Consider the following 14,633-nt stretch of genomic DNA (forward strand, 5'->3'; position numbering starts at 1 on the left):
AGTTTTCAGAGTACAAGTCTTTCACCTTCTTGGTTAAGTTTATTCACAGGTATTTTATTCTTTTCGTACAATTATAAATGGAATTGTTTTCTTAATTTGTCTTCTTGCTCCTTTGTTATTAGTGTGTAGACATGCAGCAGATTTCTGTATGTTAATTTTGTATTTTCCAACTGAATTCATTTATTTTAATTGTTTTTTGGTGGATTCTTTAAGGGTTTGTATGAATAGTATTATGTCATCTGCAGATAGTGAAAGTTTTACTTCTTCCTTACCAATTTGCATGCCTTTTATATCTTTTTCGTATCTGATTGCTATGGCTAGAACTTATAGTGCCCTTTTTCTGTTCTTAACTTTGTATTGTTTTCTTTTTCATAATTAAAAAGAATAAAAATTCAAGCAGTGAATGAAGAATGAAATGTTGGTTTTCTCATCCAAATCCTTAACTACTATCAACTGTCTGTTGTGTAATCTTTCAGTAAATTTGTGTGTGTGTGTGTGTGTGTGTGTGTGTGTGTGTGTTTACTTTCACACACAAAAAAACACAGGTTATTCTAAACATACTGTTCTATATCTTAATTGATTTTTTTCCAAGTAACAATTTATCTTGAAGATTTTTTCACATCATGTAGACCTATCTGCTACATTTTGTTTTTTGTCAATAACTTAGTAGTAGGTATGTTATATTCCTAATAAGTGGAAGTAATACAGTTTATTAGTCCTCTATTAATGCACATACAGCTTATTTTTCCTTTGCTTTAAAAACAATGCAGGATTCATTTATCTGTGCACATTCTTTTTTGCATATGCATACAATTACAAGATGTATTTTTAGAAGTTGAATTTCTAGGTCAAAGGTGTGTGTAGTAAAATTTTGATAATCTCAAAAAGAGGTCCTCCAAGAGAATGAACACATTTATATGGCCACTAGCTATGTATTTGTAATTATCTCTCCATACACTTACCAACACTGTGATAACTTGTTTTTTTACAGAGATTAAGTTTTTCATTGACAGGATTTAGTTCATCCTCTATTAATCATTTTTTTCCCTGTAGGAATGACTTGATTTGACAAACATTTAGTCTCGTAAAACTTTATTGTGTGTGAAGTATAATATTAGATGTTTGGAGAAGTCAGAATTCATTAGATACAGTCTCTGCTTCTGACCAGATGCTAACACAATTGACGGAGGCAGACACATTCTGTCCTCAGATTACCTTTCCCACCATATCTATTTGTAATAACTTTTGTGAGCACTGTGGGACTGAAAATGAGCAAGTTTCATGAATATTTTAAGTGAGTACTAGAAGTTTCATGAATATGTTAAGTAGGTGTGAGAATTTCCATGAATATATTAAGTAGGAGAATGATTAGCATGGATAGTGCAGCCATAGCTCACTAACCTCTATATCCCACAAGCTCATTTGCTACCTTTGCATTTTTTTCACTGTTATCAGCTAGTACAAGGAGATATGGTTGAGGATTTATGACTTACCATGTCTCTTTCATGCCTCTTACAGGTTAGCTGACTCACTATCCCAGGTGTCTATAACTAGATTAAAACACTTCTGTATCACTGAAAAAGAGCTCCCCTCTGGAAAACAATGATGCTTTAATGAGCAGCCGTATACCAAAATCAGGACAACAAGGTAAATAGTAAACATAAATGAGGCTTCTGGAAGCAAAATGGATGGCAGGAGGATTGGAGACAGGTGATGAGAGTTGAGGAGAAACAACAATAGTAGCAAAATAGAAAAATGAAGACAAATATTGGCTACATTTAAGTTCTCATAGGCCTTAGGTTTTTAATATTCATCTTTATTAACTTAGGCTGAATGTGCACATGAAGTATTCTTTAACAGAGACCCATTCCTTATTAAATACTTCAAAGTAAATAAGTGCTCTGGCCTCCTCTTTGACCTAGTCTTGGCCCCTGGGTGATGTGATTAAGGCCACTTTAGCTGTTTAGTGCAAGTAGCTGGATACCCCATAGATGAGGGAAGAGGAAAATGACTTTTTTTCTTTTTTTTTTCTTTTTCTTTTTCTTTTTCTGTTTCTTTTTCTTTTTTTTTCTTTTTTCTGCACACAAAGAGAAAGGAGGCAACTGTCTCCCATCTCTCCTGAAAGGTTTCTTTCTGACTCCAGCCCTTTGATATGCAAATAAAATCACTCCAACTACTTGATAGTCCTTTGCCTCTAGGATTTGTGACAAAGAGGTATCCCAAGGTCAGGGATACTTATTACAGGGATTACTTAATACTTCTTGAAATAGAAATACCTTTGTAGATAATGGTCCCTTCTCCAAGAACCTTTTCACCTAACCTAGGTACCTATCCTGGGACGTACCCACTTGACTTTTGGGGATAAATTTTAAATGACAGATCTAATCTTATGGTATGTAGACATGTTTCCAGAAGTGAAAGTAAGCTTTCCCTTACTTTAGAGCATATACATTTTTGTAGCTCAGAAGGCTAAAGCTTTTTGCAGGATCACTGACAAATTCTGGGAAATTTTATTTCCCCACACCTTGGTAAGGCTGCATCCTGGAATGAATTCACTCAAGCTGTTCCTGGTCTTTACTGAGATGCATTGCTTTGTGAACAGGCAGGGATTGGGAATCCATAAACCCACCTAAATTTAGCAACAGTTTATAATATATACTATGTATATTATATATAATTATATATATTATAGGAATATATATTATATATAATTATATATATTATAGGAACATATATATTATAAGAATATATTATATATTATAGGAATATATTGTATATATTATATGTTATATATTATATATATTATATGTTATAGGAATATATATATTATATTATGTTATAGGAATATATATATTATGTTATAGGAATATATATATATTATATGTTATAGGAATATATATTATATATATTATATGTTATAGGAACATATATATTATATATATTATATGTTATAGGAACATATATATTATATATATTATATGTTATAGGAACATATATATGTTATAGGAATATATATATTATATATATTCCTATATATTCCTATATATTATAGGGATATATTATATAATTATATAGGAATATATATAATTATATAATATATGTAATAGTCATTATATTTCTTGGGAGTAAAGAAAGGGAGTTTAATTTTTGGTTTATTTTTTGGAGGGATTTTGGAATGTGTTGTAGAGGAGCTGGCTCTTAAAAATGGACAGGAATTGTCAAAGAGAAGGGGGTTGGAAAAATTTTCAAGCGGTGCTTCTCAAAATTTCCAGTAGAGGACTCCAAAGAGCAAAAGGCAGTGACCACAAACCTCTGGGGCTGGGATTGGAGAGGTGTGTGTGTGTGTGTGTGCTACCACAGCCACCACCTGTAGTGGTGTTAGAGAGAATAGTTAGAAACAGGCTTATCACTGCCTTGAAATTTCATTTGAATTTTGCATTCAAATTCAAATAATACAGTTTCACTTCCAAATCTTTGTGATCAAAGTTAAGAATGTCCTCGTTTCTCCTCCTTTCTTACATCCTTAGACAATAGTTCGTCTATTTAAAAAAACTGGGACATAGATGGCTCATCACAAGCAGAGTCATGGAGGTTAGACTTGAAGGAAAGTATAGAGAAATGTGAATTGGTTGTTGAGTTGGGATGGGGGAGGCACATCCAGTAGCTAGTGATGGAAAAATGGTGGACCAGGCAGCACATTGCATAGGTCCTTGAATGCTGTACTAAGAAATTAGTATTTGACTTTACAGTGGATGAAAATCTAATAGTCTTGGCAAGTGAAGTGCTGAATAACATAAGCTGCAGGAGGCAGAAGGTGACTTAGAGGCAAAAAGTTCTCTAGGAAGCTATTGAGGATGAGAGAACTGTGGGCCTGAATTGGGACCTTGACTTTGGGAGAAGAGGAGGTGTAGATCTGAGTTGAACTGGGAGATACAACCCACATTGGATACAGAAGATCAGAGTGAAATGAGTACAGGATAATGCCTAGACTTGTACCCAGAGCATTTGAGAGGATGATAAATCTTCCCAGAGAATCTTTCCTTTGATATTTTCTGCTTTGTGTTTTTCTCCCCCTCCCACATTGATGTTCAAATATACAAAGTATTATTATTTTAAGATCAAGTCAAATTATACCCACAATACACTTTTTTTGTTTCTAAATTTACCAGGTAGATCTTAAAATATTATAAAGGTAGATATAAAAAAATTAGTTTTTCTCCCCATCTCACTCAGAAATTACTTCATGGCTTCAAAATCTATAAAATAAAATTTCCTTACAGGGTAGTAAAAATATCTATTAATTCTAATGGAGTGTTGTATCTATTCTAACTGAGGCATAATTGCCAAAATAATAAATGCTTATTGTGGTAAAATCCAAGTTGAAATTTCCATCTCTAGAATCTCCCACCCCCTGTCAAGAAACCCACTCTTTCTAGGTTAAGACTGTTCATGGTGGTTTGGTGCTTATCTCTTCAGACCTTTTATCTTTCTATGAATATTTAGTTTTATATACATGATATATACACAACATATATGTATACACTATATGCAGTTACTACTGTATGTAGAAACGTATATAGTTTGGGTTTTTTTTAAAAAGAAGCATGGATATTTCTCAGTTTTTTTTATTGCTTGCATATAGTTGGAATACATATATAAATGTACCATAATTTAACTGTCCCCTTTTTGATAAACATTTAGGTTACTGACAAGCAAGTCTGCATTTAAAATACATCAGCAACTGGGATGCTAGTCATGGTGCAAATTAAGTCAGCTGGTGAGTGAAAATCCATCTCAAATTTTTATTTTGATAACTTTGCTTAAATTTTGTTGAGAATACTCACATGATGATACCATTGATGGCAAAGATAATTACTCTCAGATTCTGTTAGTAAGAGTGAGAATTTAATTCATACTTAGAAGAAATTTGGCAATATGTATTAAGAGTTTGAAAAGAAATTACAGATCGAAGGAGATAAATCAATTTCTGGGGATAAATTTCAAAGTAATAATGGTGTAGAAAAAGATTTATGGATATTTAATAGTGTTATTAATAGAAAAAACATGAAAACATACTAATGATTAAGTAAAATACAGCACATTAATATGACTGAATTATAGTTTGCAGCCAACATAACCATGTTTTCACATTTAGTTGCATGAAAAATGCTTGTGATACAATGTCAAATGAAAAAAGCTGGTGTAATCTCTTGAAATATTTTATTTATATTTTCAGTTTTCTATAGGAAACGTTTTTTTTTTTTACATAAAGAATAAACCTTACTGTGATAATTTGTGCTGGAAGAAATAACAGATGTTATGAAGGGAAGGTCTTTATGAAAGTTAGTAAGGTGTCTAAGGTGTCTTCAGATAGGGGAGCATCATTTTGTTTCTGTTTGTGTGGCAAGTGGGGCAGCATCATGGGGTCTCACTCTGGATAAGAAGATGAAGGACTCACCAGGGGACTATAACACAGAAGGTGATGTTAGCCTAGTTGAGTTTTCTTGTGAATTTTTCCAGTACGAAGCACATCTCTTTTTCATCTTCTGAAAGCATCCCTCCCATGACTAACACAGATGGAGGACAATGCCCAAATCTACCACTTTGAAATCAGTTTAGAGAATTGCATTGTAAGTGAAAGCACATTTTGGAAAACTGTTCAAACCTCAAAGTTTTGAGACTTAGGGGCCAATATGAGAGAAGCTATTTTACTCTTTGAAGTTTTAAGGTGAAAGAAGGCAGAAATCTCTAGCAGAGATTCTGCTAGAAGGCAGATTTCTAGCAACAGTTAAGAAGTAGCAAGCAAGCACAAAATTTTATGTAGGGTTATTCTACTTGAAACAAGAATTCTACCTGTTACCTATGTCATAATTCTTGGTATTTTTAATTTTTTTTAACTTAAGGGAGAATGTCTAATCTGTAGTTCAAATAAAACTGCCAATAGTTTAATTCCATTCCTTTGGACCATGAAATTAAGACACCTACCATTGCTTGATGGTAACACATATCAGTGTTACTTTTTATGATGGTTCAAAAGGTCTGTAAGATGAATAACCAAACCTAATGTGTAAGATGAACAAATGTAGTAAACTGGTTTCCCAATTTCCAACTATTCATCAAGTGGTTTTATGTGTCCTAACCTCTTCCCCCCCTTCCTACTTCCTATTCCCCACTCTTCCCCCTTTTCCCCTTCCTTTATAAAAATTGCTCCCTCCTCAGCCAAATTATGTGATTTTGGTGTAGGCAGAAAATCATAACACCTCAGTCTTGGGGTGCAGAAATCAGAGTCCTTTCTGAGCATCTTGAATTGCATATATGCAATTCAAAATTGCTTTCTGGCCATTAGCCTAGAAGGATATAAGCTTGAAATTGTTTATGGTTATATTTACAGGCTTGTAGAAAAAACCCAGGGTTGGATTTCTATCTCTTGGAATCAAAGAGTTCTGACTATTTCAATGATTCTATTGGATTAGCAGTCAGAATCAGAGATAGCAGTAGGTATACAGAATTATCCTTGGGCATACTAACTTTATTTAACTCTAAAATCAATATGAGTATTTAAGGAGTAAAGCAGTAGGCATTTTGCAAAAGATGCCAAACTTCAGTTTCTTTGAAACCATTTAGCTGTGGGGAAGAGCTGGAGATGATTAGGACAGGGAGTTTGACTTATAAATAAGAAATGAGAAGGGAGCAGTGATACCCTTCTATAGCACAGAAGCTATGTCTTGAAAAGGAATAGAAGGAATTAATTTAGAATCCCAGGCTTCCCACTTTTCATCTGCTCTCAGAAACGGAAATGTGATTGAATATATTATATAGTGATAATACAGAATTTGCCCTTTTCTGATTATAAGAAAGATAAGCCTGTGGATAGATTTCTTGCCTATTGGTTCAGCTGAAGAAAATCCTCTTTCTATCTTATATTGCTTATATCAGCGAGGGTCCATGGAAGCTGTGGGATCCCACTTTCTTTTGCTTGACAAACACTGGGGAAGTTTTTTTTTCCATCTTTCCTACCACCACGAAAATGTCACTCTCCAAATGGACTATTACCATCTTGGTATCCCTTAAATAGATTTCTGTATCTTAAAACATGTGGAATATATTTGAGATTAATATGTTTCACATCAAAGTCTAAGTGCTATCAGTTTTAAAAGTCAATTTGTGGAAAATCAAGTCCAAGTGGTGACTTTATTTGTACTCAGTAGAATTCTGAATTCCTCAAATTATCATTTTCTCAATTTCTAGTTTGAGATCTTGGTCTAGTCTTCCTCTGGCTAATGTATAAGTGGTATTTTGACAATTGATTCATCACTTGGGGGTGCATCAAGTATTGTCTCCTATGTGTATCTAGTATAGAATATGGGTGGTATTGATGGAAAGAACTTTTCAGACTTTACATAGAGGGAAGCACATATAAGGTACTGTGTTAGAGCAAAACATCTATAATCTTACCCTAATTCCTTAATTTATACACTGTTCCTCTTTGTGCAGGGAAGTACATTGATGAAAAAAAAATGATGGATTACACTGTTGGTACTTTAAAAGTTATTTTCCAGCATGGATACTTCCTACATGATTACATAAGAAGAAGCCCTTGTATAATCTAACAGCGCCAATTAGGCATTGGCAGTCTTTGAAAGCTGTGGATAGTTCTTCTTCCCCTAGTGCCTGTCAGTGTTTGGTGCTGGCAGAGAGAGTTGTTTTGAAAAGATGGTGGTGGGTAAGAAGAACTGCCTCCTACCACACCTTTGAGATGAGGGGAACAGAAGCTGTATGTGACCTCACAGGAAGAAAATGGGGTTTAGAAGAAATATTCTCTCAGGCACTGGAAGGTGACAGTGGGAGGGGCCAGGAACACTGTGGAGCCACTTGGCCTGTACCTCTCTGCAGACAAAGCAGTTATGCTTTGTGGGCACTCTCAAGCCACCTTTGGCTGACCTTGATACAGACCAGTGATTCTCTCTATACATTTTTAAAAATAATTTTACTGAGGATTAATTGATGTATGATAAGCCACATGTAAAGTATACCATTTGGTAAGTTTTGACATAAGCATGTACCTGTGAAGCTATTACCACAATCAAGTTAATAAAAACATAACTCCTAGAAGTTATGCTATCCTCATGGCACCTTCATAATTCCTCTCACTAGCTACTCCCTGGTCTCCTCTACCTTCATCCCATTGTAATGACTGATTTACTTTCTGTTCCTGTAAGATTAGTTTTCATTTAATAGAATTTTCTATATATGAAATCATATAGTATATAGTCTCTCTTTTTTGGGGGGGGTTTATTTCTTTAACTTAGCATAATTATTTTGAGATTCTTCCATAGTTTAACACTTATCAGTAGTTCATTTCTTTTCATTGCTGATTAGTATCGTAATGTATGTATATACCATAGTTTGTGTATTCACTCACATATTGATGGATATTTGGGTTATTTCCAGTTCTTGGCTATTACAAATAAAGATTCTGTGAATGTTTGTGTACAAGCCCTTGGACACAAGCATATGATCATATGCTTTCATTTCTCCTGCATGCATATCTAGAAGTAGAAGTTTGGGTCATATGGTAGGTCACATTTAACTTTTTGAGAAACTTCCAAACTATTTTTCCAAAGTCCTACCAGCAGTGTATGAGATATCTAGCCCTTCTACCTCCTTGCCAACTTTTAAGATAAGCTTTATAATTTAATAATTAAGCTTTAATAATTTAATGCTAATAGGTGGGATGTGGTACTCGTTGTAGTTTTAATTACATTATTCTAAATCTGACTATAATTGTGGATTCATTTTTCCTTTCAGTTCTTAGTTTTTGCTTCATACATTTTGCTTACTTTGTTTTTACATGCATAAATGTGTAGGGTTGTTATATTCTCTTCATGAATTAACCTACTTATCATTATCAAATAACTTTCTTTATCCTTGACAGTATTATTTTTTTAAAAATTGTTTTAAATCTTTATTTTTGAGAGAGAGAGAGAGAGAGAGAGAGAGAGCGAGCAAGGCAGGGGAAGGGGGGTGGTGGTGAGGAACATAGAGAGAGAGGGAGACACAGAATCTGAAGCAGGCTCCAGGCTCCACACTGTCACACACAGCCTGATGTGAAGCTCGAACTCAGGAACCATGAGATCATGACCAGAGCTGAAGTCAGCTGCTTAACCAGCTGAGCCACCCAGGCACCCCTTGACAGTATTCTTTATTCTGAAATATCCTTTGTTCAAATATAGCCATTCCAGCTTTCCTTTGATAATGTTAACATGGTATATTATTTTTCATTCCTTTACTTTTAGTCTGTTAATGTCTTTATGTTTAAAGTGTGTTCCTTTTGGCAGCATATAGTTTGATCTTGCTTTTTAATCCAATATGATCATATCTACCATTTAATCGAGGTATTTAGGCCATTTACATTTAATATAAGTATTGATATGTTAGGTATAAATATACCTTCTTTTTCTTAGTAGTTTCATCTATTCTTTCTCTTCTTCTACTTTCCTTATATTCTGGATTAATTGAATATGATTCCACTTTATATCTTTCATTGGCTTGTTAACTACAACTCCTTGTTTAATTTAGTGGTGGCTTAAGGATTTATAGCATACATCTTTAATTTATTACACCTTTCAAAAAATATTACATCATTTTGCACATAGTGAAGAATCTTAACCATATACTCTCATTTTTTTTCTATAAAGAGGTAGATAGTATTTTAGGCTTTGTGTGCCATATGGTCTCTTGCAACAAATCACCTCTACTGTTGTAGCTCAAAGCAGTCATAGGTGATACATAAATTAATGAGAATGACTGTTTTCCAATAGTAGTTTATTTTAAAAAAAGCAAGAAGGATTTGGTCTTAGTCTGTTTGGCAGCTATCACAAAATATCATAGACTGCATAGTTTATAAACAACAGAAATTTGTTTCTCATGGTTTTGGAGGCTTAGAAGTCTGAGATTAAGGTCAGATGAAGGCCTTCTTCCAGTTTGCAGACTTCTTGTTGTAACCTCACATGGAAGAAGGGGCAAGAGATCTTTCTGGAGCCTCTTTGATAAGACACTAATCCCATTTATGAGGGGTCCACTTCCCAGGACCTACTCATTGCCCAGAAGCCCCACCTCCTAATACCATCACCTTTAGGCAATTCCTGTTGCCAAAATTCAGCATATGAAATTTGGAGAGGTAACAACATTCATACCACAACATAGTGGGCTGTAGTCTGTTGATTCCTGGTTTTAAATAGTCAGTTATCTTTATATAAAGGTATTACCATATCTGGTGTTCTTCCTTCCTTTATGTAGATTCATATTTTCCTCTCCTTCTGCCTAAAGGACCTTTTTCTTAATACATTTATTGTACTGATGAACTCCTGGTGTTGAATTTTTTTAGATTTTCTGTGTGTGAAATAGTCATAATTTCACCTTCATTTGCAAAAGTTGTTTTTCTGGGTATAGAAGTCTAATTGACAGTTATTTTCCTTTTGTATTTAAAAAATGTTATCTCTTTTCTCGCTTGTGTTTCCAATAAGAAGTCTGCTGTCATTCTTGTCTTTATTCCTGTGTACATGTAACTTGTAGTGTTTTCTCTGGCTGCTTTTAAGATTTTTCTGTTTACTATTGGTTCTGAGCAGTTTGATTATGATGTGCCTTGGTATAGTTTTTTCATTTTTTTTGTATTTTGAACTTCTTGGCTCCCTACATTTATAATATCAGTCAAATACGGAAAAAATTTTGTGTCCTTATTCTTCAAATAATCCCCTCCCCTACACACACATAAATTTCAGGGATCTACTTATTTGTATATTTGGACTTTCATGCTCTTTCCTTAATCTCCTCTTTATCCTTCTACATATTTTATTTTTTGTGATTGATTCTGGAGAGTTTCTATCACAATGTCTTCAGGTTTACTAGTCCTCTTTTCTGCAAATTATAATTGGCTGTTTATCTCAACCAGTGCATTTTTCACTTCACATATTTTATTTTTTAATTCTAGAAGTGTAACTGGGATTAAAAAAATACCTTCTATGTTTCTATTTCTTAACATATGGAATAACATTATGTTTTAATTTCCTTTTCTGCTAACTTTAACATTTATGTCAGTTGTGGGTGGGTTTTGCTTTTTCTCATAACGGGTTGTATTTTCCTGCTTTTTTGCTATGTGACTGGATTCCAGACATGGATTTTTTTTTTTTTTTACCTTGTTGGGGGGCTTGATATCTTTGTATTCCTATAAGTTTTCTTGAGCTTTGTTCTGGATACAGTCCTTTTCCTTGGATATAGATTGATCCTTGTGAGTTTTACTTTTAAGATTTATTAGTTGGGTTTCAAGTAGTACTCGATCTAGAGATAACTATTTGCCACTATCAAAGCAAGAGTTTTTGGGTATTCTACCCCATTCCCCATGATTTATGAAGTTTTCCAATATGCCTATGTAAGATCAGGCAGTGTTCCTTCTAATTCTTTGGGTGCCTTTTCCCCCAGTGTTAGGTCATTTCCTTACAGGCACATGTTGATCAGCACTTAGCTAAATAATCTAGGAAAATTTTTTCAGATCTTCAGAGTTCTCTCTGTGCTATTCTTTCCTTTACAGGAGTCTGCTCTCTAACCACCTTGGTCCTTTTGGACTTTTAATTTCATTTCCTCAACTTAGGAAGTTCAGTGGGCTCTGTCTGGTTTCCTCCCCTCTGTATTGAACACTCTCAAGAGAGTTGGGCAACTTTATCTCTTATTTACTTCCTATTCTTAGGGACCACTGTCATTCTTTGCCTGATTTCCAGTATCTTCAAAACCATAGTTTGATATATTTTGTCCATTTTTTGGTTGTTTCAGGAGGAGAGTAAAGTCTCTCCAGACTTTCAGTTATATATATTCCAGATTGTCAGTCTTCCAAGGCAGTAGGTATCACACAGTAGAGTGGTTAAAGTATTAGGTGTTTTAGGAGTACTTAGTAAATAAATTTCTTTGCTCATATTTAGAATGAATTAGGAGATGGTTGTGGAGCCCAAGATATAGAGACTGAGATCAGCTTATTTCTCATAAAATGAAGTTGGAGAAAGTAGTTAAGGTTTGCAGTCAGCTCACTAACATTTCACCTTGATTAAGAGAATAAAAGGCTGCATGGAGGTCCATCTCCTAAACCCTACAGATAAGCAACTGCCACCCCTGGGAAGACCTGGGATAGGCTTTGAAAGAGGCTTTGAATGCCACTGTGTAGGAGAGGTCCCTACCTGTGGAAACTAGAGGAGTGGAGATGAATGATTTTACAAAGAGAGTGGGTTCAGCAGCAAATAACTCTTGGTTCTCCCAAGTGACTTTGTACAAATTAACCGCTGACTTTATTTCTTCTTTTTTGAAGAAAGAAGCTGTTATGCAACCTTCAGAAAATTTATGTAGTGTGTGTTCTCTGACCGTCCTCTACCCCACACTCTCACTCTCTCTCTCTCTCCTTGTTATAGCTACTTACAAAGCATAGGAAATTGTGGGTAGTCATTACTTCCAATTTCACAGAATCATAATCACCCCCATAGTTGTGTGAATGAGAATAATAAATGATAACAAACTTGCAGTGATAATCCTGTCTTACATCAATATTGAGGTTCTCAAGACTATTCAATTTGGAGATGCAAGGATGTCACCAGTGTAAGGTTTGAACTCTGACCCTACTCCAATGCCATTTCCTAGAGCATTCCCCCTGCATCAATACAGTAGTTACTAAGGAATTTGGGAAACATCCTGCCCATCTGGGTCCTATAGCCCTGTGATGGCTCCCTTGCTCTGTCATCTGTCCATTGTCGAGTTCAGAATATAAGGCACACAATCCTTCTGTCAAGTGCTTCCAAATCCAGTGTAAGCAGAAGGCTTTCAGAAGCTCAATAACAATAAACCTCCATTCATTTTCATCTCAGTTAATTAGGAATTAACAGCAGGTTGACAAGGTCTAGGCTGAAATTTACCTTGGCTTTGAAAGGGCTCTCTTTATACACAGTAAAAATTAATTGGGTAAATAGAACATCAGGTGAATGATGGGAGAGAAAAAAAGGAGAAGCATTTAATTGCTCACATGATAAAAAAAAACAGCCTTTCACAAACAAATAACAACAATCTCATATCAGTAGAAAAAGTGGAAAGGGTTGGATATTTAGAGCCCTGAGTGCTCCTCCTATGTCTTCTCTAACTACTGTATCACTTAAGTACAACTACTTTCCTTCCTTGGACTTAGTTGGCTCCTCCATAAGATCCACAGTTGTTCTCCATGCCCTTTAGTGACCTAATACAATGATAGCAATTGATATGCTCCATTTAAAATAAACTCTAGGTCTTCATTAAGCTAGGCAGATACTGTTGTAAGAAGGACAGTTCCTTTCCAAGATGTCTAGATAAATCACCATCACCTTTGCATGCCAGTCTCTCTCAGTTCCAATTTGTTCTCGCTTCTGCCAGTGATCTTTTCTACAGTGCATTCTGACTTGGTCTCTTGGGTCCTGGGATAAAGTCCAAACTCTCTACCAGGGCACATATGAGCTTCCACAAAATCTCCTGCCTTGGAGATCCCGTACACAGGGCTTGAGTGTCAGCCTGCTGGATTATGTACGTTCTCAGAATGCTCTTCATTCCTTCAGACTTGGTGTGTTTGCACCTGCTCTTCCCTTGTTTTGTCCAGGAAATGCTACAAATCTTTGAAACCTTAGCTCAGGCAACTCTTCTGTAAATTCTCAAGTCCCCCAGATAGAATTGGTGACTTCCTCATCAGTCTTTCCTTGGTTGCAGTCACAATGTAGTATGATTGCCTCCTCTGTCAGACTGTGGATACCTTCATCCCAGGGTTTGGTTCTATTCCATCTGTATTTCTGAGGTCCAGCATGGGAATACAAAAGGGCTTATTGCATGGATGAATGAAAACAGCATTTAGAAGTAATAAAGAGGCAATTTTATAGCTATGTCATAATTTTTAAATGTCCTTATTTGAGATTGGCTTTTCTCTGATAATCTGAATTAGTGAAGGGTACTGACATTTCTGAGGATTATCTAAGAACCATTAGTCAGAAATATTCTGTGTGGAAAATTGCATTTAAGATGAAGAAAGAGTTTAGTTAGTGAACTGAGACTGCATGTTAAAGAACAGTAATTTTGAAAAAGTCATGGGTGATTTTTTTTAATAGTGCTTTTATCAGCCATAGTAATACAGCCTGGTTTATTTGATGTTAAGCAGAATTGTAGCCATGTTTCTTGCATGTCCGTTATGAATTGTAATTAATGGTTTTAGAAATGGGTGGGCTTCCCCAGAGTCTATAAAATTTTGGCCCCTGAAGGTGAGGTGTTCAGATAGAGTCTTAAGACTATCTGATGTGGTTGCTGAAAAGGGAATTCATGTATTGAGTAGGAGTACATTCAGATCAAAAGAATTTTTTTGATACTATGAATTTCTAGATTTATAGATAAGAAAAATTTGGCTTGAGAAGGTGCTCCATATCTATTCAGTGAATTCAGGGTTTCTTTTCACTAGATGCCAGTAGCAGCTCCATTCCCATCCCCAGGTGTGAAAAAGGTTTCCATACATCAACAAATGTCCCTTGGGAGGAAAATTGCCCTATTGAGAACCACTGAATTAAATGAATCCATCAGTAAACATCACCTGA

At 35.0% G+C, this 14,633-nt stretch overlaps 1 long non-coding RNA gene across 2 annotated transcripts in view; it reads left to right on the forward strand.

Moving 5' to 3' along the window:
* Positions 1–1,422: 1,422 nt before the first annotated feature.
* Positions 1,423–14,633, forward strand: part of LOC109267319 (uncharacterized) — a 204,525-nt gene continuing 191,314 nt past the window's right edge. For both annotated transcript variants that reach the window (XR_008421243.1, XR_002080029.2), the window contains exons 1-2: positions 1,423–1,647; positions 4,702–4,777. This is a non-coding gene — a long non-coding RNA (uncharacterized LOC109267319). The remainder of the gene's footprint in view (positions 1,648–4,701; positions 4,778–14,633) is intronic.

This window comes from Panthera pardus, unplaced genomic scaffold (assembly GCF_024362965.1).
Source record: "Panthera pardus isolate Hobbes unplaced genomic scaffold, ASM2436296v1 HiC_scaffold_12, whole genome shotgun sequence".
Classification (NCBI taxonomy): Eukaryota; Metazoa; Chordata; class Mammalia; order Carnivora; family Felidae; genus Panthera; species Panthera pardus.